The sequence below is a fragment of the Panulirus ornatus genome, chromosome 40, assembly GCF_036320965.1.
Source record: "Panulirus ornatus isolate Po-2019 chromosome 40, ASM3632096v1, whole genome shotgun sequence".
Taxonomy (NCBI): Eukaryota; Metazoa; Arthropoda; class Malacostraca; order Decapoda; family Palinuridae; genus Panulirus; species Panulirus ornatus.
Window position 1 is genome coordinate 801425 of NC_092263.1, and position 27280 is coordinate 828704.

The 27280-nt window shown below is 46.2% G+C and overlaps 1 protein-coding gene across 3 annotated transcripts in view; it reads left to right on the forward strand.

Moving 5' to 3' along the window:
* klu (zinc finger protein klumpfuss) overlaps positions 1-27280 on the forward strand; it is a 362831-nt gene that overhangs the window by 302762 nt on the left and 32789 nt on the right. The window contains exons 1-2 of one of the 3 annotated variants that reach the window (XM_071685330.1): positions 3442-5338; positions 12278-12302. The gene's annotated coding sequence lies outside the window, so the exon portion shown is untranslated. Of the gene's footprint in view, positions 1-3441; positions 5339-12277; positions 12303-27280 lie in introns of those variants that run through there. The other 2 variants (XM_071685329.1, XM_071685328.1) reach the window with 2 other exon arrangements.

The following is a 27280-nucleotide window of genomic DNA, read 5'->3' on the forward strand; positions in this document are numbered from 1 at the left end:
ATACCATTTACGACCCCCTCTAGAGTGACTACTTTTATGTAACTACATCTTCTTTTCCCCTCCCTCGTACCGCATTTATTCATGATGGTACACCATCTTGTTGCCGAGGTGAGGGTGTATGTGTGTGTTTGTGTGTGTGTGACGCCTGCATCTCGACTTGGGGAAGGCAGTGTAGTGAGCTAAGCCACGCACTGAGCCCGAAAGGTTACTAGTAGCCAAGTGCTGTGTGGGGAGCGACGAGGAGTCATAATGTCAGGATTCGAACCTATGCTGGCTGGCAGCCCGTCAGTGCGTCAGAAACGGTAACCACTATGGCTGTTAGATCTGTTGAGAACACACACTCACCGTTTTCCTTCACTGTAAAGAAAACGCTGGTGGTGGTGGCGTTGGCCAAAAGCCGAGAGAATTACTCTTGACTGTTGATTGGCGGGGAAAAGGTTTTGGGACTTGAAGAATCTGGGAGGAGTTTGTTCAGGGCCTCTGAGGAGTGTGGTGAGCAAGAGAAAGCTGAGAGAGAAATGAAGGAAGATGAGGACTTTCTTAACGAGTACATAAGACACAGATATTGCCAAAAGGCAAAAGGGCCTTGGCGAGGGCATTGGCCATCACCACAGGAAAACCTAGGGTTAGGTGGAACGATTCCTGTGTGTGTGTGTGTGTGTGTGTGTGTGTGTGTGTGTGTGTGTGTGTGTGTGTGTGTGTGTGTTGTCGAGTGTTAACGTCTGAGATAGAGAGACTGTATGGTCATGGACTGAAAGCCAGTAGCCCTAGTGTGAGTAAGGTAAAAAGACAGTTACCTGGGTCAAAGGAGTGAAGATGGAAAGCCACTGAAGTGCTGGTTTACTACCCACCACAGTCGCTTAACCCCTCCCAGTACTTAGACGAGGTCGTATCGGTAATATACCTTCCTGGTCGCTGGCTGTCCACCACCTACAACTGGTACCTACAATATACCTTCCTGGTCGCTGGCTGTCCACCACCTACAACTGGCACCTACAATATACCTTCCTGGTCGCTGGCTGTCCACCACCTACAACTGGTACCTACAATATACCTTCCTGGTCGGTAGCTGTCTACCACCTACAACTGGTACCTACAATATACCTTCCTGGTCGGTAGCTGTCTACCACCTACAACTGGTACCTACAATATACCTTCCTGGTCGGTAGCTGTCTACCACCTACAACTGGTACCTACAATATACCTTCCTGGTCGGTAGCTGTCTACCACCTACAACTGGTACCTACAATATACTTTCCTGGTCGGTAGCTGTCTACCACCTACAACTGGTACCTACAATATACCTTCCTGGTCGCTGGCTGCTTACCACCTACAACTGGTACCTGCAATATACCTTCCTGGTCGCTGGCTGCTTACCACCTACAACTGGTACCTACAATATACTCTAGGTGCCCCAACTACCTCACCACTGTCCCACCTACAATCTCAGTGTCGCAATTATACCATCAGTGTCCCACCTACACCACTAGTGTCCCACTTACACCAATGTCCCACCTACACCACCTATGTCCCACTTATACCGCCAGTGCCCCTCCTACACCAATGTCCCACCTACACTACCAGTGCCCCACCTACACCAATGTCCCACCTACACTACCAGTGCCCCACCTACACCAATGTCCCACCTACACTACCAGTGTCTCACCTACACTACCAGTGCCCCACATACACCAATGTCCCACCTACACTACCAGTGCCCCACCTACACTACCAGAGCCACCATCCCCAGCTCCAGCCAGGGCGACCAGTGCTACCACAGACATAACTTTCTACATCCATGATGTACTTCACAAATCACGACTGAATGATGAAATTGTTCTTCAGCCAAAATTAGCTCCAGCATCATTACTACTAAAGACAATATATATATATATATATATATATATATATATATATATATATATATATATATATATTATCCCTGGGGATAGGGGAGAAAGAATACTTAACACGTACTCCCTGCGTGTCGTAGAAGGCGACTAAAAGGAAAGGGAGCGGGAGGCTGGAAATCCTCCCCTCTCGTTTTTAATTTTCCAAAAGAAGGAACAGAGAAGGGGGCCAAGTGAGGATATTCCCTCAAAGGCTCAGTCCTCTGTTCTTAACGCTACCTCGCTAACGCGGGAAATGGCGAATAGTATAAAAAAAGATATATATATATTTTGCTCGTAATATTTGTACAACCTTTCTACTCGTACGTGTGAAGTATTATTTTGTCAATATTTCTCACGTTTTTTCTAAGCTAGGTTAGGTTAAGTTAGGTTAGGCTAGGTTAAGTTAGGTTAGGCTAGGCTAGGATGACTGAGGTTAGGTTAAGGTAGGTTAGGTTAGGTTAGGTTAGGGTAGGTTAAGTTAGGCTAGGCTAGGTTGACAGGTTAGGTTAGGATTGTACGCTGACTTGAACTAACTTAACATAACGTTCTCTAACCTAGCTAAGCCTAAACTAACCAGACGCAACTTAGCGTCACTTAACTTAACCTTAGCTTATCGTAACTTGACGCAACTCTAACCTAGCCTCATCTAAACGTAACATACCCTAACCTAACTTAGCCTAATCTAAACGTAACTTAACCTAGCCTAGTCTAGACAAGCTTACATGGGCGTTGTGGGTCAGGGGTCGAATCCTTAGTTGATCCATTTCCTTTTTTTTTTCTTGCACACAGATGAAACAGGTCATCAGTCAGTTAGGATAAGAATAATACACACACACGCACACACACACACACACACACACACACACGCTCCGCTCTCCATTGCATTTCCGATCACCTTGATATAACCATTCGTATTATAACGCCATGTCGAATCGACAGCCATCCCTCTCTCTCTCTCTCTCTCTCTCTCTCTCTCTCTCTCTCTCGTGAGAGAGAGAGAGAGAGAAAAAAAAAAATGGGTTTTGGGGTGGGTAGGTAGGCCGGCCATGTCGACTCCCGAAGACGCGGTCACAATAACCCGTGGACAATGTGAACGGTAAGCACATGGGAGGAGGAGGAGGAGGAGGAGGAGGAGGAGGAGGAGGAGGCGGTGAGTGGGTATGGGAGGTTTGGTGGCGGGCAAGGGGGTGGGTGGTGTTGGGATTGAGGGGGGGGGGGGGGAGGGTAGCGCTCAGTTGGGGGTGGGCAGGCTTGAGGGAGGGGCGTCGATGTGGGGGTGGCGTGATGGGAGGGACCGCCAGATGCCCAAGTCCTTAGCAAATCTATTTATCGCGTCCTTCAGGTGGACGCTTGCATCGGGGGATGGCGTCGGGGAGACGCAGGTCCGAGACGGCAGGTGGACGAGATGCGTCTGCGAGTGGAGCGAGACCCGGGTGGCGATCGTGGGTGGATTTTTTGGGTGGATGTGGAGGCGGCGGCGGCGGAGGGGGAGGAGTTGGCTGGGGAGGGGTGGAGGTAGGAGGGAGGGCGGTGGTTGGCTGAGCGGGGGCCCCGGTGGTTGGGAGCCAACGTTCCCCGTGTCGAGACCCGGCCAGAGTCCCCAGTGTGTTGTGGAACAGGTGGGCAAGCGCAGCCGCGTCGCCTTACTCCTAGCGAGGCAGAGTGAGAGAGAGAGAGAGAGAGAGAGGAGAGGGAGAGAGAGAGAAAGAGAGAGAGAGAGAGAGACGGACGGACGGACGGACGGACGTTACACCGAATAACGGAACACCATTCCCAATCCTTCCCCTCCCCCCCCTCACTCATATCGGGATAACGCAGGCAGCGAAACGTGACGTCATAAACCACATTACTAATAATAATCATAACAAAATAACCTTAAGGAGGATCTAAAGACGAACGAAGGGGGTGTCGGCTTGAGTGGATGGCGCTCGTGTTGACGAACATCAGGACCTGTCATTATACGTGATATAAGCCTTCACTCTCGCCTGAAGAACACAGGAGGCGTTTGGACGGGAGCCGCTTGCGGGACACTTGGACACCCATTAATTACCCCCGGTGGTCACCGGGAGACGGAAGCTGGGACGCACGCGGGCCCAGCACTCTCTCACACACACCCCCAACCCCAAGCCTTCAGGAGCCAGAGGCCCTCCGGGTCTCCTATCGTGTGATTTTGATCGCCAACGTCAGACGGTGTGGTAGGCGGCGACGGTGCGTCTCCTCCCGTAACATCCTGACGTCTAGGAAGCCGAAGGTCAGAGTCAGTCAGTGTCAACAGTAAACCAGAAAACCACTGGCGCACGAGTGGTGAGGCGAAGTGCTTAGCAGTGTGTTGCTTCTCCTTGTGTAGAACTGAGGGAATCACTTGGTACAGAACTCTGGAGAGGAGAGGAGAGTGGAGAGGAGGAGCAGGAAACGACAAATATAAGAAATATCTGATATTTTCTCAACAAGGCATTGCTTCCTCCACCGTTGTTGGACCAACGGCGAACAGCAGGGCGTCTGTGGTGGGCAACAGGAGCACACAGCGTGAGGGAGAGGGACAAGACCAACGCCCCGGCCGTCGGGTACTGCTGCAGGAAGGAGGGACAAGTGGCGCAGCTCTCGGGCGGGACAAGTCAACGGCAGCAGCGCTCCTAACCTACTAAACGCTGTCGCCGACTCTTCCTCTAGTCTCCAGCGCCTCTCCCTCACCTGCTCTCCCCCCGCGCCTCTCTCTCTCCCTCGCTCACTCTCTCTGTCTCTCTCTCTCTCCCTCTCTCTCTCCCTCGCCTACACCGCCTCGCCGCTCTCACTCTCACCTCGTGCGCATCATATACTGACGTAAGCACTGACCGTGTGGGAGAGAGAGGGAGAGAGAGAGAGAGAGAGAGAGAGAGAGAGAGAGAGAGAGAGAGGAGAGAGAGAGAGAGAGAGGGAGAGAGAGAGGGGACAAGAAATCAGACATGTGTAGTAGTGACGAAGGTGTGCGGCGCGATCACATATAGCAGCCATTCGACCACCGCCAGGGACAGTTGAAGCTGTGGCAGCTTCAGGATCTCCTGGAGTTGCTGAACTTTGCTTCAGCCAGGAGAGGCTGGACTCTCCACCCTCTGGGAAAGGCCAGTGTGCTCGTGGACACCCGGTGTCAGTGGTGGTGGGGGAACAGTTCTCGTGTCTTGAGCTCTCCTCGTCCAAGCTCTTGTTGTGCCTCGTGTCAGTGAAGGACGCTGGACGTCTCCTCCCTCTCGCACGACCGCCACATCAGGACTCCAAAGCCTCCAAGCAAACTTTCCAGTGGCTCCCAAGGACCATCCGTCCCTCCTGGAAACCTGGATTTCCACACGGGGTGGGCTGGAGCCTCATAGTGCCGCCCTTGCCAAAGCAACGGGGTTTCTCAGTGCCTTTATCTCCCTCAACCATCGCTTACATCTGGCTCAGGCATCAGAAGCTACCATACCCTTACCAGGGTAAGTGACATAGGCTCCTCCTGCCGCCACCTCTTGTCTTGGCTGTGAAGTGTCAGTGACATGGGCCGGGTCCTTGTAGGTCCCAGTGAGTAGTTCTGGACCAGTTCTGTAGATGCTAGTGAGGAATGCGTGAAGAACATTTTCGGGGCTGCTGTAGACAGGTATTGTAGATATCACTGTGTAGTTCCCAACAAGTTCTGGAACTGTAGATAGAGAGAAATTTTGTACGAATCCTGGAGCTGTAGCTACCATTGGGTTCGTGCTAGACACGTGCTGTAGATGTAGATATCATTTAGACGTGCTAAACACGTGCTGTAGATGTAGATACTAGTTGCTTATGCTAGATGGTTATGTAGATGTAGTCAGGGGTCCCAGACACGTTCTGTAGATGTAGATAGGTGGGAGTACTAGTCACGTTCTTTAGATATAAATGTGCCAGTCACGTTCTGTAGATGTAGATACTAGTTACGTGTGCTAGACAGGTTCTGTAGATGTAGCTACTGGTTAGGGGTGCTAAATAAGTTCTGGATCTGCTGGTACAGTGCTGCATAACTTCAGGGTATACTAGTTAGCAGTGCTAGGGAAGGTCTCAGTTTATAGATACTAGTTAGAAGTGCTAAACAAGTTCTAAGTGTATAGATACTAGTTAGAAGTGCTAAACAAGTTCTAAGTGTATAGATACTAGTTAGAAGTGCTAAACAAGTTCTAAGTGTATAGATACTAGTTAGACGTGCTAAACAAGTTCTAAGTGTATAGATACTAGTTAGAAGTGCTAAGAAAGTTCAAAGTGTATAGATACTAGTTAGAAGTGCTAAACAAGTTCTAAGAGTATAGATACTAGCTTTTAGTAACTAAACAAGTTCCAGATCTACAGATAATGGCTATCAGTACTAGACAAGATCTAGGTTTATAGATACTAGCTGTTAGAACTAAACAAGTTCTAGGTTTATACATACTACAGCTATCAGTGCTAAACAAGTTCTAGGTTTATAGATATTAATTAGCAGTGCTAGACAAGTTCTGGGACTACAGATACTAGCTAGTAGTGCTAGAAAAGTTCTAGATTTGCAGATACTAACTATCAGTGCTAGACAAGTTCTAGGCTTATAGGTACTAGTTATTAGTACTAGATAAATCCTAGGTCTACACATACTAAGTAGCAGTGCTAGACAAATTCTAGGACCACTGATACTAGTTAATTTTTCTAGACAAGTTCTGGCGCTGTAGAAATTAGATTGTAGTGCTCGAAAAGTTCTAGATTTATAGATACGACTTAGGAGTGCTAAACAAGTTCTAAGTTCATATAGTTATCATTATTAACTAAGTTCTTGGTTTATAGACACCAGTTACTTGAACTGGACAAATTCTGAGTTTATATATACTAGTTACTAGTGCTAGGGAAGTTCTAAGAATATATATATACATATACTAGTTAGTGTGACTAGGGAAGTTCTGAGTTTATAGATACTAGTTACTAGTGCCAGAGCAGAACTAGGGAAGTTTTAAGTTTATATATACCAGTTATTGTTCCTGGGAAAGGTCTAAGAGCGACACAAATTCTAGGTTTATAGATACTAGTTAATAGCAATAGAGAAGCCTTACGCTTACATATACTAGTCATTGATGCTAGACAAGTTCTAGGTGGATGGATACTAGTTAGTAAAGGCAGGCAAGTTCTGGGACTATAGATGCTATTTCGTAGTGCTAGAAAAGTTCTAAATTTATGTATACTAGTTATTAGTACTAGACAAAAATCAAGGTTTACAGATACGAGTGAACTGTGCTAGACACGTTCTAAGTTTGTATATAATAATTAGTTATGCTAGAGAAGGTCTAGATTCATAGATAGTAGGTAACAGTGCTTTGAGAACAATTGAGTTAATACATACTAGTGACTAGGGACAAATACAAGGTTTATAGATACTAGTTAGCAGTGTTAAACCCTAGGCTTACAGATACTAGTTACTAGTGTTAGATACTAGGTTTATAGATGCTAGTTAGTTGTGTTGAATACTAGGCTTATAGATACTAGTTACTAGTGTTAACTACTAGGTTTATAGATACTAGCCAGGAGTGTTAAATACTAGGTTTATAGATACTAGTCAGTAGTGTTAAAACTAGGCTTATAGATACTAGTTACTAGTGTTAACTACTAGGTTTATAGATACTAGCCAGGAGTGTTAAATACTAGGTTTATAGATACTAGTCAGTAGTGTTAAATCCTAGGTTTATAGATACTAGTTACTAGTGTTAACTACTAGGTTTATAGACACTAGCCAGTAGTGTTAAATACTAAGTTTATAGATACTAGTTACTTGTGTTAAACAAGTCTTAGGGATGCAGAAGTTAATTACTAGTACCAGGAAAGGGGTTAGGAAAATGTCAATTGGATTAGTAATTGAAATATACATTGGACGACAGAAAGGATAGATCAGTCTATGGTCCGGGTTACAGTAGGGCTAGATCAATCTATGGTCTGGGTTACAGTAGGGCTAGATCATTCTATGGTCTGGGTTACAGTAGGGCTAGATCATTCTATGGTCTGGGTTACAGTAGGGCTAGACCAATCTATGGTCTGGGTTACAGTAGGGCTAGATCAATCTATGGTCTGGGTTACAGTAGGGCTAGATCATTCTATGGTCTGGGTTACAGTTGGGCTAGATCAATCTATGGTCTGGGTTACAGTAGGGCTAGATCAATCTATGGTCTGGGTTACAGTAGGGCTAGATCAGTCTATGGTCTGGGTTACAGTTGGGCTAGATCAATCTATGGTCCGGGTTACAGTAGGGCTAGATCAATCTATGGTCTGGGTTACAGTAGGGCTAGATCAATCTATGGTCTGGGTTACAGTAGGGCTAGATCAATCTATGGTCTGGGTTACAGTAGGGCTAGATCAATCTATGGTCTGGGTTACAGTAGGGCTAGATCAATCTATGGTCTGGGTTACAGTAGGGCTAGATCAATCTATGGTCTGGGTTACAGTAGGGCTAGATCAATCTATGGTCTGGGTTACAGTAGGGCTAGATCAATCTATGGTCCGGGTTACAGTAGGGCTAGATCAATCTATGGTCTGGGTTACAGTAGGGCTAGATCAATCTATGGTCTGGGTTACAGTAGGGCTAGATCAATCTATGGTCTGGGTTACAGTAGGGCTAGATCAATCTATGGTCTGGGTTACAGTAGGGCTAGATCAATCTATGGTCTGGGTTACAGTAGGGCTAGACCAATCTATGGTCTGGGTTACAGTAGGGCTAGATCAATCTATGGTCTGGGTTACAGTAGGGCTAGATCAATCTATGGTCTGGGTTACAGTAGGGCTAGATCAATCCACTACTTGGAGGTGAACAGAGCGAGATACTGTATACATTTTCCATGATGTCATGTAAATGAGGCTGTGGTAAACACATGGTGAAGTCTTCGGGGGATCTTGTCCCCTCAGAGTTTTACAACCGTCACGACTTGTAAATGGGTTGTGATGTAAAAGATCTCAAGGTGTAAATGCAGTACTGAGAGACATTTTCTTTTTCATTTTGGACACGTTTTGAGATGAACGAAATCTCGTAGAGGTGAAAGAACTTTCATTTCAATATACACAAATGAACCACTGCGAACCTTCCCATATCTTACCAGGCATAAAACGTTGTGTTTTCATAAGTATCTGTTCTTCATCTGGCATAAAACGTTCTGTTCTTCATCTGGCATAAAACGTTTTGTGTTCATAAGTATCTGTTCTTCTCTGGCATAGAACGTTGTGTTCATGTCTCTGTTCTTCATCTGGCATAGAACGTTGTGTTCATGTCTCTGTTCTTCATTTGGCATAGAACGTTGTGTTCATATCTCTGTTCTTCATCTGGCATAAAAAGTTTTGTGTTCATAAGCATCTGTTCTTCATCTGCCATAGAACGTTGTGTTCATGTCTCTGTTCTTCATCTCGCATAGAACGTTATTTTGTGTTCATAAGTATCTGTTCTTCACCTGGCGTAGAACATTATTGTGTGTTCATAAGGCTCTGTTCTTCATCTGTAACAGACCATTAATGTATGTTCATAAGGATCTGTTCTTCATCTGGCATGGAACGTTATCTTGTTTTCATAAGGCCCTGTTCTTCATTTGAATAGAACGTTATATTGTTCATAAGGCTCTGTTATTCATCTGACAAAGAACGTCATTTTGTTCACTAGGCCGTGTTCTTCATCAGTTATAGAACGTCATTTTGTTCCTAAGGCCATATTCTGCATCTAGAACAGAACGTTAATTTGTTCATATGGCCCTGTTCTTCATCTAGCACAGAACGTTATTTTGTTCATAAGGCCCCGTTGTGTGGTATGATATTGAAACTGGATCAGGTGGATGTGTGCATGATCAAAGTAGAATGTTCATCATAATGTGTCAGTCATCTCTCATGTTACAGAAACATTACATATTGTTTCCTGCGGGGGCGGGGTAGCGCCGAGATTGATGAAGGCATATGTATATGTCCGTGTATGTGTATGGATATGTATGTATATGTGTATATGTTGATATGTATATGTATCTATATGTGCGTGTATGGGCGTTTATGTATATATATATATATATATATATATATATATATATATATATATATATATATATATATATATATATATATATGTTGTATGGTTGCGAGGCGTGGGCTATGGATAGAGTTGTGCGCAGGAGGATGGATGTGCTGGAAATGAGATGTTTGAGGACAGTGTGGTGTGAGGTGGTTTGATCGAGTGAGTAACGTAAGGGTAAGAGAGATGTGTGGAAATAAAAAGAGCGTGGTTGAGAGAGCAGAAGAGGGTGTTTTGAAGTGGTTTGGGCACATGGAGAGGATGAGTGAGGAAAGATTGACCAAGATGATATATGTGTCGGAGGTGGAGGGAACAAGGAGAAGAGGGAGACCAAATTGGAGGTGGAAAGATGGAGTGAAAAAGATTTTGTGTGATCGGGGCCTGAACATGCAGGAGGGTGAAAGGAGGGCAAGGAATAGAGTGAATTGGAGCGATGTGGTATACCGGGGTTGACGTGCTGTCAGTGGATTGAAGCAAGGCATGTGAAGCGTCTGGGGTAAACCATGGAAAGCTGTGTAGGTATGTATATTTGCGTGTGTGGACGTATGTATATACATGTGTATGGGGGGGGGGGGGGGGTTGGGCCATTTCTTTCGTCTGTTTCCTTGCGCTACCTCGCAAACGCGGGAGACAGCGACAAAGTATAATAAAAAAAAATAATAATGTATGTGTGTGTGCGTGTGTGTGTGCGTGTGTGTGTGTGTGTATGAGTGACTGGGCCATTCTTTGTCTGTTTCCTGGCGCTACCTCGCTGACGCGGGAAACGGCAGTCAAGTAGAGTAATAATAATGTAAAGAAAATGAAAATACATATACGTCCTGGATTCTGCTGCTTAACTTAGCTTGCATTTGTTGCGAGAGGCAATGTCTGGTCACACCCTGAAGACAGACACTGTATACGAAATAACACTGTGGGTGGGTCAGGCCAGAGCCAGGCACCCCTCACTCCTCACCCCTTTCTGCTGCTTTCCCCTCCCTCCCTCCCTTCCCCTCCTCCTCCTCCTCCCCTCCTAGAAGGGACCGACTATTAAAGGTGAGCTACAGATCTCCTGTGTGGGTGACAGAGCCGGCCCAGCGTTGCACAGACATGGAGGTCAACACACACACACACACACACACACACACACACACACACACACACACACACGAGGCCTTGTTTCAGGTCCCTCTACAGATGACCATGTGAAAAGGACACACGTATAAACCCACAGGTTGGTCGTTTCTCTCTTGTCTTATGAGTGAATTAAAGATGAATGAGAGGCAGTGAGAGGCGTTATTTTTTCTTACTTTAAAACGCTGGTAGTTGGGTGTGGAGTGTGAGTCTCCCTCCTCATTGAAGTGCAATTCTCCCTCCTCATTGAAGTGCAAGTCTCCCTCCTCATTGAAGTGCAAGTCTCCCTCCTCATTGCAGTGTAAGTCTCCCTCCTCATTGCAGTGTGAGTCTCCCTCCTCATTGCAGTGTAAGTCTCCCTCCTCATTGCAGTGTAAGTCTCCCTCCTCATTGCAGTGTAAGTCTCCCTCCTCATTGCAGTGTAAGTCTCCCTCCTCATTGCAGTGTAAGTCTCCCTCCTCATTGCAGTGTAAGTCTCCCTCCTCATTGCAGTGTAAGTCTCCCTCCTCATTGCAGTGTAAGTCTCCCTTCTCATTGCAGTGTAAGTCTCCCTCCTCATTGCAGTGTAAGTCTCCCTCCTCATTGCAGTGTAAGTCTCCCTCCTCATTGCAGTGTAAGTCTCCCTCCTCATTGCACCGTACGCATCATTGCCGACCTCCTGTTGCAGAGGTCTGAGAGAGAGAGACACACACACACGCCCCTCCACCCAACCTCAAAGAGGAGAATATGGAGTTCGTTGTCGCGTTTGAGACGTCAGCCCGGGTGAGGCTCTTGTTAAATCGGATCGTCTGAGATTGAGTTCATAATCTCGTCTGAGATTTGAAGATGAGTCTTAGTTATATTAACATATGTGTGTAGTGATGAACTGTCAGACATGACACGACGTTATTTTGTGTTCATAAGTCTCTGTTCTTCATCTGGCATAGACCATTATCGTGTGTTCATGTGGCTCTGTTCTTCATCTGGCACAGAACATTATTGTATGTTCATGTGGCTCTGTTCTTCATCTGGCATAGAACATTATCGTGTGTTCATGTGGCTCCGTTCTTCATCTGGCACAGAACATTATTGTGTGTTCATGTGGCTCTGTTCTTCATCTGGCACAGAACATTATTGTGTGTTCATGTAGCTCTGTTCTTCATCTGGCATAGAACATTATTGTGTCTTCATATGTGTGTAGTGATAAACTGTCAGATATGACTTTCTTGTGGTTATTCAATATATATAAAAAGCCTTTTCTCTTTTTCCAAAGGTCTGAACCAAGTACAACATTAAAGGTAGGTTGTGATAATGACTGTCAAAGTCAACACACACACACACACACACACACACACACACACACACACACACACACACACTGCCAACATATTTGTAATGTTATGTTCTTGCACCTATACTATGGTTCCTTTAGCTTATTTTTTTGTCCTCATGTTCCTTTAAGATTTTATCTCAATTGATGTCTTTGATATGATGCATGCCCATAGATGATGCTGAACACCCATATATTTAGTATAATGTCTGTCCATTATGCTCCACGAATCTTTAATTGTATAGTAGCAAATTACATGTAATCATTTTTTTTGTTCATTCGTGTTCGTGTGTCATAATTGTTTACAACATGGAGGGGATGGGTTATAGATGGTTAAAGAGTAAACTGGGCATGGATTATGACATGGATGGATTGTATGGTTTAACAGTAATTCAGACACGGATGGTTTAAGGTAAAATCAAACAGGAATGGTTTAAAAGAATGGGTTTGAAAGTGGGTGGCAATTTCTACTTAAGGTGCTTTAACAAAAAAGGAAATTGAATAGGTACGGTTTAAGAATAATGGTTTATGACGTGAGGATGGTTTAAGAGGAATGGTTTATTGGATAGACATGGTTTAAGAGTAATGGTTTATGGGAATGAGATGGTTAAAGAGGAATGGTTTATGGGATGAGGCTAGTTTAAGAGGAATGGTTTATGGGATGAGGATGATTTAAGAGGAATGGTTTATGCGATGAGGACGGTTTAAGAGGAATGGTTTATGGGATAGACATGGTTTAAGATTAGTGGTTTATGGGATAGGGGTGGCTGAAGTGTAGACTTACAAACTACCCTCAACCAGCAATACACCACTGGGCCCTAACGAGGCTGTTTACTATGAAGGCTGTAAAATAAATGGTAAGAAAAAAATCTATGAGGTGAACTGCATTAATTTTCTGACATTTGAAAAATGAATTGAAACAGCAACAGACCAGTGGGGCCCGGGCGGGGTTGTGTGTGGCGGTGGAAGATGTCAGAAACTCACATCTTAGTGAGGTAAAGAGGCAGAATGGGTTACTGATGATTCAAAGACAAAAAATATCCTATACACTTCCTATGTGATTAAGGTGGCTTGAATGATGTCAGTATTGGGCATGGAGCAAAATAATTTGATCAAGTCTGTCCCCAGATGTGTGTGTGTGTGTGTGTGTGTGTGTGTGTGTGTGTGTGTGTGTGTGTGTGTGTGTGTGCGCGTGTGGGTATGGTCCAGTTACATAGAATGGTAGTTCTACCCAGACAGACTCCCCACAGTGGGCCACACTCAGTGATTAGCCAGTCCCTCCCTACCTTCACGTCCAGCTAATCTACGATTCGTGTCAGGGAAGAGCCGAGTGATTCTCGAATCGGAATCTTCGTTACTTTCGTGTGAGCCACAATGTTGGGATGGGTTAAGTGTGTGTGGAGGGGTGTCGAGTACTTGGGAAGTACGTATTACGAGTCTCTGAGAGTCTCAGTGGTGTGTGAGGCCATGGTACAGTGTACATGGCCAGCTACCTCACCTCCAGCATGTCGGGTCGGGTCGGTCTGTGTGTGTGTGTGTGTGTGTGATAACGTAGGAACAATGCCCACAGATAAAACTCGTGATAAGGTGATAACAGGACATGATGATGAGGAGGAGGAGGTGGTGGTGGTGGTGGTGGTGGAGTAAGGAGGCACTGAAGTGGTGTGTGTGTGTGTGTGTGGGGAGAGAGAGAGAGAGAGAGAGAGAGAGAGAGAGAGAGAGAGAGAGAGAGAGAGAGAGAGGTGGTGGTGAGAGGCAGCATCACAAGCTGGATGCCTCTACTGCTGGTGGTGATGCCCCCTTTTTTTCCCTTTTTTGAGTGGGGGGGGGATGGTGTGATGGGTGGGAAGGGGGGAGGGAAGGGGCCCTAGGGGGGAGAGGGGTACGGTACGAGGGGCTACAGCGGCGGCTAGCGGGGCGGGGCGGGGCGGGGCAGGGCGGGGTGGGGCGAGATGGAGTCCAGCTGCGGTTCAACCGAAAGCTTCAACTCACTCACACCACGCCACTCTCACACCCAATATACTAATAGGAAAACCTAGTATATATATATATATATATATATATATATATATATATATATATATATATATATATATATATATATATATATATATATATTAGGTTGTGCTACTGGTCAGCAAACAAATCGTGGGAGAGTTCACCACACTTGCATGGGGCACCACACAGCACCTGTCCCATAGCCTCCAACTGACGTCCACAGTCGAGGATGGGAACCTCCTCCCTGCAGTACTTGCGGGTGTGGTGGGCGTCTTGAAAGAGACTCGCCACACACCACTGTTATCATTGCCTGAGATTATATATATATGTACAAAGAGAGAGAGAGAGAGAGAGAGAGAGAGAGAGAGAGAGAGAGAGAGAGAGAGAGAGAGAGAGAGAGAGAGAGAGAGAGAGGCAAGCGTCTAGTGTTTCTTGGTAAATGTTAGCTGTGTGACTTTGTCAATTATGAGGAATGATGACCTCAAATGCTGCTTATATTATCAAATATAGAGTAAATATGAATCTTAGTCTACGAGCATTTACCCTGTGGCTTTATGAGTTTGTCTGGAAACCTCATAACCTTGAAAGTAGTGGGATCAATAAATTGTGGAAATACAGGGAAGTCTCCCCACACAGCCCGGGGAGTCTCCGTTCTCTCCCACACAACTCCCTTCAAAGAAAATGGGTCAGTAGGTGCATTAGGTAAGAATATAATCGGGTGTTTTCACAATCTTTTTTCTATTTGTTACGTATATACATCACATATTTCGTACAGCTGCGAGCTGATTTCTTAGTCTAAATGAGTCGAAGGAGATATATAGATGGTGAATACATGCTTGAAAGATGAGTCGAAGGAGATATATATATATATATGATGAATCCATGTTTGAAAGACAGTAGACTCATAGAAAATAGATTATAGTGTTGACCTTACACCATTACAACATCTATCGATAACTTAAAGTAATTCAGTTGATGTGTGGGTGTCCTGCGGGTAGATGTAGAGATGTCCCCCAGGTAGATGGTCAGGATGTGTGTGGGCGGCCCGTAGGGAGAAGAGAGCGGTTGTGTAGGTGTTCATATATGTGTGTGGGTGGCAGAGGAGCGGGAGCGTGGGTAGACGTGGGTAGATATGTAGAAGGGGGAGTCTGTGGGGGCGAATATGTGGCGTGTTCCTGGATGGATATGTGGGAGTTTGAGGGCCCGGTGTGTGGACAGTTCTGAGTAGATGTTTGGGTGGCTTTAAGTGGTTCTAGGTAGAGAAGAGACGACCAGTTTGGTGTAGATGTAGATAACCTGGAGTAGATGTGGTGATGGCTTGAGTTACAGCGTTATGAGTCGTGGGTGGGTAGATGTGCTGACGTCACTGACGGTAGGTTTGAGTAGATTTTGGTTCTACTTAGAGTAGGTATGTGGTTATTCTACCCAAGTAGGTGATGAGGTAGATGATGGGGTTCCGAGGTAAATGGTGGGATTCTAGGGTAGATAGTGGAGTTCTAGGGTAGATGATGATGGCCCGGGAGTAGATGGTGTGACCCTGGGATAAAAGATGATGGCTAGGAGGTAGATGATGGGGTGCTAGGGTAGATGATGGTGGCCAGGGGTAGATGGTGGGGTTCTAGGGTAGAGTATGGTGGCCAAGGGTAGATGGTGGGATTTTAGGGTAGATGATGGTGGCCAGGGGGGTAGATGGTGGGGCTCTGGTGTAGATGATGGTGGCCGGTGCGTAGATAATGATGGGGTTTTGAGGTTGACTTGGGGTTGGTATGTAGGCGTCCTGGGGTTAATGTGTGGGTGGCCTGTGGGGTTGAGGTGTGGGTGGCATGGGGGGTTGAGGTGTGGGTGGCATGGGGGGTTGAGGTGTGGGTGGCATGGGGGGGTAGAGGTGTGGGTGGCCTGGGGGTTTGAGGTGTGGGTGGCCTGGGTGTTTGAGGTGTGGGTGGCATGGGGGGGTGGAGGTGTGGGTGGCATGGGGGATTAAGGTGTGGGCGGCCTGGGGGTTTGAGGTGTGGATGGCATGGGGGTTTGAGGTGTGGGTGGCATGGGGGTTTGAGGTGTGGGTGGCATGGGGGGGTGGAGGTGTAGGTGGCCTGGGGGATCGAGGTGTGGGTGGCCTGGGGGTTTGAGGTGTGGGTGGCATGGGGGGTTGAGGTGTGGGTGGCCTGGGGGTTTGAGGCGTGGGTGGCCTGGGAGTTCGAGGTGTGGGTGGCTTGGGGGTTTAGGTATGGGTGGCTCGTGTGTTGTGTGTGGAATAAGGTAGACGACCACCACCTCGTTTTCTTTAAGACTCTTACAGGAGCAACTCCTTCCATTTATCTCACACTCCTTCGCCATAACCCTTCTCGGCGAGGTAGCGCCAAGCGCAGATGAAGGAAAGGCCCTTACTCGCTCACAAACTAAAGAAACCTCTTAACGTTTTCGTAGATCGTATTTCGTAACATTCGTACTCATGGAACGTTGGAAACGCTAACGAAAACACAGTCACGAACGAATTCAGCAGCCGAACATTAGATTGATCACGAACGAATTAAGCAGCTGAGAGTTAGATTGATCACGAACGAATTCAGCAGCAGAGAATTAGGTTGATCACGAACGAATTAAGCAGCAGAGAATTAGGTTGATCACGAACGAATTCAGCAGCAGAGAATTAGGTTGATCACGAACGAATTCAGCAGCTGAGAATTAGGTTGATCACGAACGAATTCAGCAGCTGAGTATTAGACTGATCACGGATGAATTCAGTAGTTGAACATTAGGTTGATCACGAACGAATTCAGCAGCTGAGAATTAGGTTGATCACGAACGAATTCAGCAGCTGAGAATTAGGTTGATCACGAACGAATTCAGCAGCTGAGAATTGGGTTGATCACGAACGAATTCAGCAGCTGAGAATTAGGTTGATCACGAACGAATTCAGCAGCTGAGAATTAGGTTGATCACGAACGAATTCAGCAGTTGAGCATTAGGTTGATCACGAACGAATTCAGCAGTTGAGCATTAGGTTGATCACGAACGAATTCAGCAGTTGAGCATTAGGTTGATCACGAACGAATTCAGCAGTTGAGCATTAGGTTGATCACGTCATCTCTCATTGTCTAATTAGAAAAGTCTCTCTCGCTCTTTAGTGGGGGTCATTAAGTGCATAATACACATCGCAATGAATTTATATGACGTGTGTGTGTGTGTGTGTGTGTGTGTGTGTGTGTGTGTGTGTGTGTGTGTGTGTGTGTGTGTTATTCACTCATTCCCTCACTCATGCCTCCCAGGAATACCTCATATTCCTCACTCGTCTCCTTAAGAGATTCCAACACTCATTAATGGTGATAATGAGTCACCTCGTGCCATGAGGACCAATTGTGTTGTGAGGTTTTCTGTTGTTAATGGGCTGGCGGAATGCCCCTGATACATGGCCTTATTTGAGTCGGGGGAGGAACCGTGAGGATGGTCTACAGGAACCGTGAGGATGGTGTACAGGAACATGAGGACCTACAGGAACCGTGAGGATGGTGTACAAGAACCGTGAGGATGGTCTACAGGAACCGTGAGGATGGTCTACCGGAACCGTGAGGATGGTCTGCAGGAATGTGAGGATGTTCTACAGGAACCGTGAGGATGGTGTACAGGAACATGAGGACCTACAGGAACCGTGAGGATGGTGTACAGGAACCGTGAGGATGGTGTACAGGAACCGTGAGGATGGTGTACAGGAACATGAGGACCTACAGGAACCGTGAGGATGGTGTACAGGAACCGTGAGGATGGTGTACAGAAACCGTGAGGATGGTCTACCGGAACCGTGAGGATGGTCTGCAGGAATGTGAGGATGTTCTACAGGAGCCGTGAGGATGATTTAATAGGATCCGTGAGGATGGATGAAAGTAACCGTGAGGTTGGTGTCAAGGAACTGTGAGGAAGGTCTAAAGGAACAGTGAGGATTATGTACTGGAACCGTGAGGAAGATCCATAGGATCCTTAAGGGTGGTTTAAAAGAACCGTGAGGATGATCTACAGGAACCGTGAGGATGATCTACAGGAACCGTGAGGATGATCTACAGGAACCGTGAGGATGATCTACAGGAACCGTGAGGGTTCTCTCACCACTCACGGATTATTCCGTTAACGACCAGTCCCCGTAACGAACCAGCGGTTCGAATGGTCAAACGAAAGAGTTCATTGGCCCGTGGGGGGAGGGGGGGGGGGTCGCCCTATCCGACGTGGCTACAAAAACACGCGTATAAACCGGTTCTCGTATAGCGGATCCCTCGTATCCGGACCACCCTATAGTACCCGTACACCGCCGTCAAGATGGTTCCTGGTTATAAACCACCTGTCTGGGTTTGGTTGGGCTAACTAGAAAACCTGATACATATATATATATACATATATATATATATATATATATATATATATATATATATATATATATATATATATATTTATATATATTATCCCTGGAGATAGGGGAGAAAGAATACTTCCCACGTATTCCCTGCGTGTCGTAGAAGGCGACTAAAAGGGAAGGGAGCGGGGGGCTGGAAATCCTCCCCTCTCGTTTTCTTTTTCATTTTCCAAAAGAGGGAACAGAGAAGGGGGCCAGGTGAGGATATTCCCTCAAAGGCCCAGCCCTCTGTTCTTAATGCTACCTCGCTAACAGGGGAAATGGCGAATAGTTTGAAAGAGAGACATATATACAGGAAGGTCTGTGGGTCTGTGGTCTCGTTGCATTACACATGACAGCTAGAAATTGGATGTGAACGGATGCGTTCATTCTTAGTTTACGCTATCACGCTTACAAGGGAAACGGCGATCAAGTTTGGAGCATATATATATTAAAACCCCCGAGGAAAATGAAGCACGATCAGTTCCCAAGTGCACTTTCATGTAATGATCACATCATCAGGGGAGATACAAGAATGAGATAGAAGACGTAAAACAGGTTGTTGATGTACAAGGAGGAGACGTAGCAAAGACGCCTTTAGTCACCGAGGGCGTCTTAGCTACGTCTCTTCCTTGTATATCAACTGACTGTTCTACGTCTTCTATCTCATTCTTGTATCTCCCCTGATGATGTGATCATTACATGAAAGTGCACTTGGGAACTCTTCCTCAGGATTTTATGCATATGCTAGATGATTCACACCACTGTGACCTCTTGCAATATATATATATATATATATATGTATATATATATATATATATATATATATATATATATATATATGTATATATACATATATATATATATATATATATATATATATATATATATATATATATATATATATATATATATATATGTATATATACATATATATATATATATATATATATATATATATATATATATATATATATATATATATATATATATATATATATATATATTACGATTTCTTTAATGCTACGTCTCTATGTATAACCTCGTAATGTTTCAAGACATTAGATTCTGACAGTGGAAAATGTCAAGAGAGAAAAAGTTAAAAAGAAAGAAAGAGAAAGAAAGACAGAGAGAGATTTAACGAAAGACAGGAGGCGAGATGAGACAGACAGATCCGTCATGCGAGGCGTCGCCCCTGGTCACGCTCCGCTTATTGCTGGCTTCTCAATTTCCCTCGTAATGGAGGGCTGGTTCACCCCGTCCAAATCATGCGTCTTGAACGGTGATGCACGCGTTCGAATGCATCACGCATCACTCGGCGGTTAAAGAGTTCGTAACGTGAGGACAAACCTGTCCTTTTTCGTGTGTGTGTGTGTGTGTGTGTGTGTGTGTGTTGGGGGTTGCTGGGGGGGGAGGGGGGGAAGCACGTGTTCCTCAGTGACGTCTGTTTCTTCTCGGATGACGTCACATGTCTCGGCCAATCACAGGGCGAGACACAGCAGGCGCGCCGTCTAGTTTTCAGATGTCGATTTTTCCCCCAATTCCTTGCAATGCTTTTGGACGCGATTACCGTGGTTACCTGCGTTATTTACGCGTTCGGAGACCTCGTATAATGGTGTGATAAAGTACATTGCCTGTGGGGGATGATAGAGAAGGGGCGTAGCTATATTTAAGGAGGTATTACAGGGTGGTGGGAGCGAGTGTGATGGACCAGCGAGAGAGCAGTACCAGAGGACTGACTCCGACACTGTTGCCAACACGGCCTTAAGATCTTAACCCCGGAGGATAAGCGGCGAGGCAACGCGTATATCTACGGCATTACAGTGGCTGTCGAGGGTTGGTAATACGTTTACCCACACACACACACACACACACACACACACACACCACCGCTACCACGACCTTACACGACGACCAAGCGCGATATATCCTCAGCCACCTCTACCACAACCACCCCGACATTCCCTCGCCTCTGCTACCACCCACTACCATAAGAAACTCTCTCCCTCTCCCACCCATCTCTTTCCCCCGCTGGTGCCGCGCCACCCTTCCACCCTCCCACCTCAAGCTTCAGGTAATAGAGTGAGTCACGTAGGGGGTTGGAGGTGGAGTGAGGAGGGAGATTGGGTGTGGTGGGGAGGGGTTGTTGTGTGTGTGTGTGGTAGGTTGGGTGGTGGCTGGTTGATCTGATGTCACCACAAGACTCATCCCCCACCACACACCACCACACACCACCACCAACACACCACCACCGCAAATCATCGAGCCCCCCGCCCCCCTCCGCCACTACCCCCAGATCAACCAGCGTAACAACGCGTCACAACACACACACACTGACAACGTCACGGAGGTGCAAACTTGTCGCAATCGATCGTTTATACTTCTTTAATCTTCCGCCAAAGCCTTCCCTCCAGCGCCTCAGTAGAACGAAGCCACCTGGGACACACACACACACACACACACACACACACACACACACACACACTCATTACAGAATCGGGTAATGAGCCTCTCTCTTAATTAACGAGGCTCAGCTAACTAACACCTTTAAAGAGAGAGAGAGAGAGAGAGAGAGAGAGAGAGAGAGAGAGAGAGAGAGAGAGAGAGAGAGAGAGAGAGAGAGATTCTGTGTGTGTGTGTGTGTGTGTGTGTGTGTGTGTGTGTGTGTGTGTGTGTGTGTGTGTGTGTGTGTGTGTGTGTGTGTGGCGCCGCGCCAGATCCCGCCGTTCGCTTGTGATATCCGGCGCGAAAACCTGCGCCTCGGAGTCGGTCATGGCGTAGGAATGTGCATAATTATTGGCGCTACGAGCCGCGCCCTTACTTAAGGTGGCGCTCCCCTCACCTCTTGGGAAACATTTTCTTTTCTAATTCTTGATGGGGTCTACTCGTCAGTACCATGCAGGTACATGATGGTACAGTCATGTCAGCACCATGCAGGTACATGATGGTACAGTCATGTCGGTACCATGCAGGTGCATGATGGTACAGTCATGTCAGCACCATGCAGGTGCATGATGGTACAGTCATGTTAGCACCATGCAGGTACATGATGGTACAGTCATGTCAGCACCATGCAGGTGCATGATGGTACAGTCATGTCAGCACCATGCAGGTGCATGATGGTACAGTCATGTCTGTACCATCCTAGGCATAAGACCCAGGGATCATAAGACCCATTGATCATGCTCGACATAAGACCCAGGGATCATAAGACCCATTGATCATGCTCGACATAAGACCAAGGGATCATAAGACCCATTGATCATGCTCGACATAAGACCCAGGGATCATAAGACCCATTAATCATGCTCGACATAAGACCCAAGGATCATAAGACTCATTGATCATGCTCGACATAAGACCCAGGGATCATAAGACCCATTGATCATGCTCGACATAAGACCCAGGGATCATAAGACCCATTGATCATGCTCGACATAAGACCCAGGGATCATAAGACCCATTGATCATATTCGACATAAGACCCAGGAATCATAAGATCCATTGATCATGCTCGACATAAGACCCAGGGATCATAAGACCTATTGATCATGCTCGACATAAGACCCATTGATCATGTTCGACATAAGACCCAGGGACCATAAGACTCATCGATCATACTCGACATGAGACCCATTGATCATGCTCGTCATGATACCAGTCATGCAGACAGGTTTCGTACATTAAAGTTGACATGTGGCGCGGGAATTTGACCCAGGGTCTTTACACGTTTGTGCCTATCTGACCACAGAACACAAGGGCGACAATACAGGACCAACACGTTCAGCTAACGTCGTATTGCCATGGTCATTCTGTACTAGGATCTAGAGAGACTAGGAACTCACTAGGAAGAGGATCTGATCCTGTTAACCTTTCTCGGTGTCTCTGTGTATTTCCCTCCACCTGTGATATGTTATCATTTACATCTGAAGATGTGTTGAAATACACGAAAGCGCTCCGGCAAATTTCCCTGCTTTAATCTTTCCCTTCGTGCTCTACATGTTCATCTTCACGGGGGTAGCGATGCTGTTTCCTGTGGGGCGGGGTAGCGACAGGAATGGATGAAGGCAAGCAAGTATGAATATGTACATGTGTATGTATGTATAAGTCTGTGTATGCGTATGTATATGTATGTATATGTTGATATGTATATGTGCGTGTATAGGTGTTTATGTACATATGTATGTGAGCATTTGAGTAGATGGGCCATTCTTCGTTTGTTTCCTGGCGTTCCCTCGCAGACGCGGGAAACAGCGATTAAGTACGATAATATATATACATAGACACACACACACACACACACACACACACACATATATATATGATATATGTATATCAACTGACTGTTATATTTCTCTCTTGTGCCTCCCGTGATGATGTGATTATTACACGAAAGTGCACTTGGGAACTTTTCGTGTTTCATTTTCCCCGTGGACTCATAGGAACACACACACACACACACACACACACACACACACACACACATATATATATATATATATATATATATATATATATATATATATATATATATATATATATATATATATATATCGTTAATGGGATGGTCTAGATTAGGGCTAACACAAACTCCTCTTGATGCACTGAGAGAGTCTTGGCTTCGTCTCGAAATGATACATTTCTTACGCCCAGCCATCCGAAGAAATACAAAACCAGGAAAAAGAATATATATATACATAATGGTCCTTAATTACGACCATCATTGCTCGGGATAACTGTATATATTGAACTGGACCCAGATCATAATGGTTTGGTTTCACGTTTCTTAAGCCTGGAAAACGAATGGAGGGAAAATATGTGGTGGAGAAATACGTGGTGTTCACACGTGTTTGATTGTGGTCCTCCAAGTGTACTGGATGACAACAGACTCTGGTCTTAGATTCCCCTTATCTCATCATCAGCAGGAGGAGGAGGAGCCTGCATGCAAAGCTACCTCTCTCTCTCTCTCTCTCTCTCTCTCTCTCTCTCTCTCTCTCTCTCTCTTAGTTCGCCATCTCACCGCCTCTCGCACTTTGCCCCCTTACGATTTTATCATAAGTCGCTCACCTGATGCCGCTCCTCACACACACACACACACACACACACACACACACACACACACACACACACACACACACTCCTCCTCAAAGCCACTTCCGACAGGTCACGATTAGAGAGAGAGAGAGAGAGAGAGAGAGAGAGAGAGAGAGAGAGAGAGAGAGAAGGTCAATGTCTGGAAGGCATTCGGAGGTCAGCGTGCGGAACCGCAACTCCTTAACTGCCGTAATGAAGTCGTCAGAATGAGCCGTCCTTGTTAGTGGTAGAGGGTGGTGGTGGGCTGTTTAACCACCCCCCCCCCCCTTTGACACACAGTGATTACCATGTGTGTGTGTGTGTGTGTGTGTGTGTGTGAGCCTTGGCTAAACCGGGTGTAGCAGGCCGTCTTGGCCGTAGGGCCTTCCCAAGGGCCTTGCCCTTGTTATTTCCTCTTTCGACCCCTTGCCCGACACGGAATCTGGCTGTGTGGGTGGCGCTAGGCGGGGGCATAGTGTACTGTGTGTGTGTGTGTGTAGCGCTCACCACACCAAGAGCGCTACCAAAAGGCAGGCTAGCGCGTGGCCCTCAACACAGCGAGAGAGTTCTGACGAGTTCTTATATCGCCACAAGGCAGGTGAACGCGTAGTGCTCACTGCAGGGAAACAGAGTCGCGAGGAACGAGTCGTGTGGGTTACGTGGCGTCGGGTGTTATGTGTGGGCTGGAGAGAACGTGTGTTTGTGGAGTGAAAGCCAACACCTCACGTGTGGGTGAGGTGGGGAAAAAAAACCCACCACAGCTACCTGGGCCAAAGGAGTGACACTTGACAGCCACTGAAGTGCTGGCTCACCCCGGGCGCAGCTGTCACCAAACCTTCCCCAATGGCCAGGTTGGTGGCCGACCACCAGAACCTACCAGATACCATACTCCCAACAGGGAGAGAGAGAGAGAGAGAGAGAGAGAGAGAGAGAGAGAGAGAGAGAGAGAGAGAGAGAGAGAGAGAGAGAGAGAGAGAGTAAACAGTTCTAGCCCCGCGCCCTCGTCTGTTTGGTCATCGTGACTACCACTGGACAAACTCCCAGCGGCCACCATACCCGTCCATCAGCCAACCAACCACCCACAATAATCTTAAAAACACATCTCAAAACTTTCGTTATGTTTCCCCTTCATCCTCCTCCTCCTCCTCCACACACATCCCTCCCTCCACCTCACCCACACACCTTTATAGAGGTGCGTTACCACAGTCAGGCAAGTGCGTTGCTAATGTCTCCAAGACGTGTGGGAAATGAAACTAGAATTCGGATATGTGTCTCACACACAATCCAGCCGCCTTACGTGAGAGGCAGAGGGTGAGGAGCACTTCCAGGGCTGGCCTTCTAAGCCAGCGAGGCGGGACGCTGAGCTGTGTGCGTCCAATATGTACAGACCATTGCTTTCCAACACACTCATTTCTTTCCCACTATGTCCCCTGATTTTCTTCCACTATGTCCCGTAATTTACCTCCACTATGTCTCCTAATTCTCTTTCACTACGTCCCCTGATTTTCTTCCACTATGTCCCCTAATTTTCTTCCATGTCCCCGAATTTTTTTCCACTATGACCCCTAATTTTCCTCCACTATGTCCCCTAATTTTCTTCCACTATGTCCCCTGATTTTCTCCCACTATGTCCCCGAATTCTCTTCCACTATGTCCCCTAATTTTTTTCCACTATGCCCCCTAATTTTTTTTTCCACTATGTCTCCGACATTTTGTACGTTGAGTGAATATAATGTAAACGGATTGTACTTTACTGCTCCCCCTTATCCTCTCTCTCTCTCTCTCTCTCTCTCTCTCTCTCTCTCTCTCTCTCTCTCTCTCTCTCTCTCTCTCTGTACCACAAATAATGTTATGGACTGTCAGGTTCTCCTGTTGTCTAACCTTCCCGTGGGCTCCCACAAGTCCCGTAATCATATAACGAATAACGTAATGTACGAAGGTTCGTAACCTGTGGACTCTGAGAGATGCCTTCTTCACCGCTTATGAATCTATCTTTTGAATTAAGAACCAAATTTGAAGGTAATGGATAGTCCCACGTTCCTTGTGTTCAGATTGTAAAAGTTAGTTCCAGTGTTCAGAATGGAACGCTGGTAAACACACGCCTGCTTCTGACGCACAGGAAATTTCACCTCTGACCAAGCTTCAATTTCTGGGCTAATAATATATATATAATATATATATATATATATATATATATATATATATATATATATATATATATATATATATATATATGTGTGTGTGTGTGTGTGTGTGTGTGTGTGTGTGTGTGTGTGTGTGTGTATGACCTTGGAAATACAGGGCGTCCATGTTAACCTTGCCGATGCAACAAATGTTGAAGAAGATATGAGAGAATGACGTCCTGCTTGCGTCACCAGAGTGGGAGTGTGACGTGATACTGACGTCATCGGGGACACGACCGCGCCAGCCAGGCTTGGATCATTAATTTGACTGGACCGAAGGCGGCGCTGCCGGAGGCGGAGGGCACCAGGCACCCCCCCAACCTGGACACCCTATCTACCTGGACACTCACACCCTGACGTTAATATATATATATATATATATATATATATATATATATATATATATATATATATATATATATATATATATAAACGGACTTTTTTCTCTATATTTTCCTTCTATTTATCCATTTTCAAAGTTTCCCGCGTTAATGAAGTAGCGCCGGTAACAACGAAACGGCACTCATTTCTTCACGTCCACTCAGTAGCTGTCGTGTATAATACACCGAGCCCAGAACCCCCGACCCCATAGCCAAGCCCCAACAGACCTTCTCATGGTTTCCCCTGACTGCTTCACACGCCATGGTTCAGCGAGCTGAGAACACGTCGCCCACTGTATACCACACCGTTCTAGTTTGCTCTGTCCCATACACGCCTCCCACCCTCAAGAACTCGATGTATCTTTTACGCGATCCTTCCATCTCGTTCTCCCTCCTCCTGCTTGTTCCCCTCCACTTTTGACTCACATGATTCTGTAAACAGTCTCTCTTCACTCATCCTCTCCATATCGCCAAACCATTTCAGCAAATCCGTTATGGTTCTCTATAACATGCTCCGCTTCATACCATGACTACACTGCTATATCCCCCCTCTCTCTCTCTCTCTCTCTCTCTCTCTCTCTCTCTCTCTCTCTCTCTCTCTCTCACACACACACTGTCCTTCTTCACTCCTCAAACCATTCCCTGTCCACAGTCATTTCATTTTCCATCGCATCTCACCTACACTTCTGGACATTGCTTGCCCGACTTGCATCCACACTGCAGCCCTGGGACTACCACACTAACCCTTCCAACCCTCACCTTCATCTAAACCTTCGTCACCTTCGTCACGTAGAATATAACGTGGGTCGTCTTCTTCCTACCCCTGTGTCCCCCCAGGGTGGATGACAGATGACATCCTCTTACACATGCAGGCAACCCAGTTCACATTTACACTAATATTTTTGGATCAAGAAAAGACTCGGTGATAACTAAT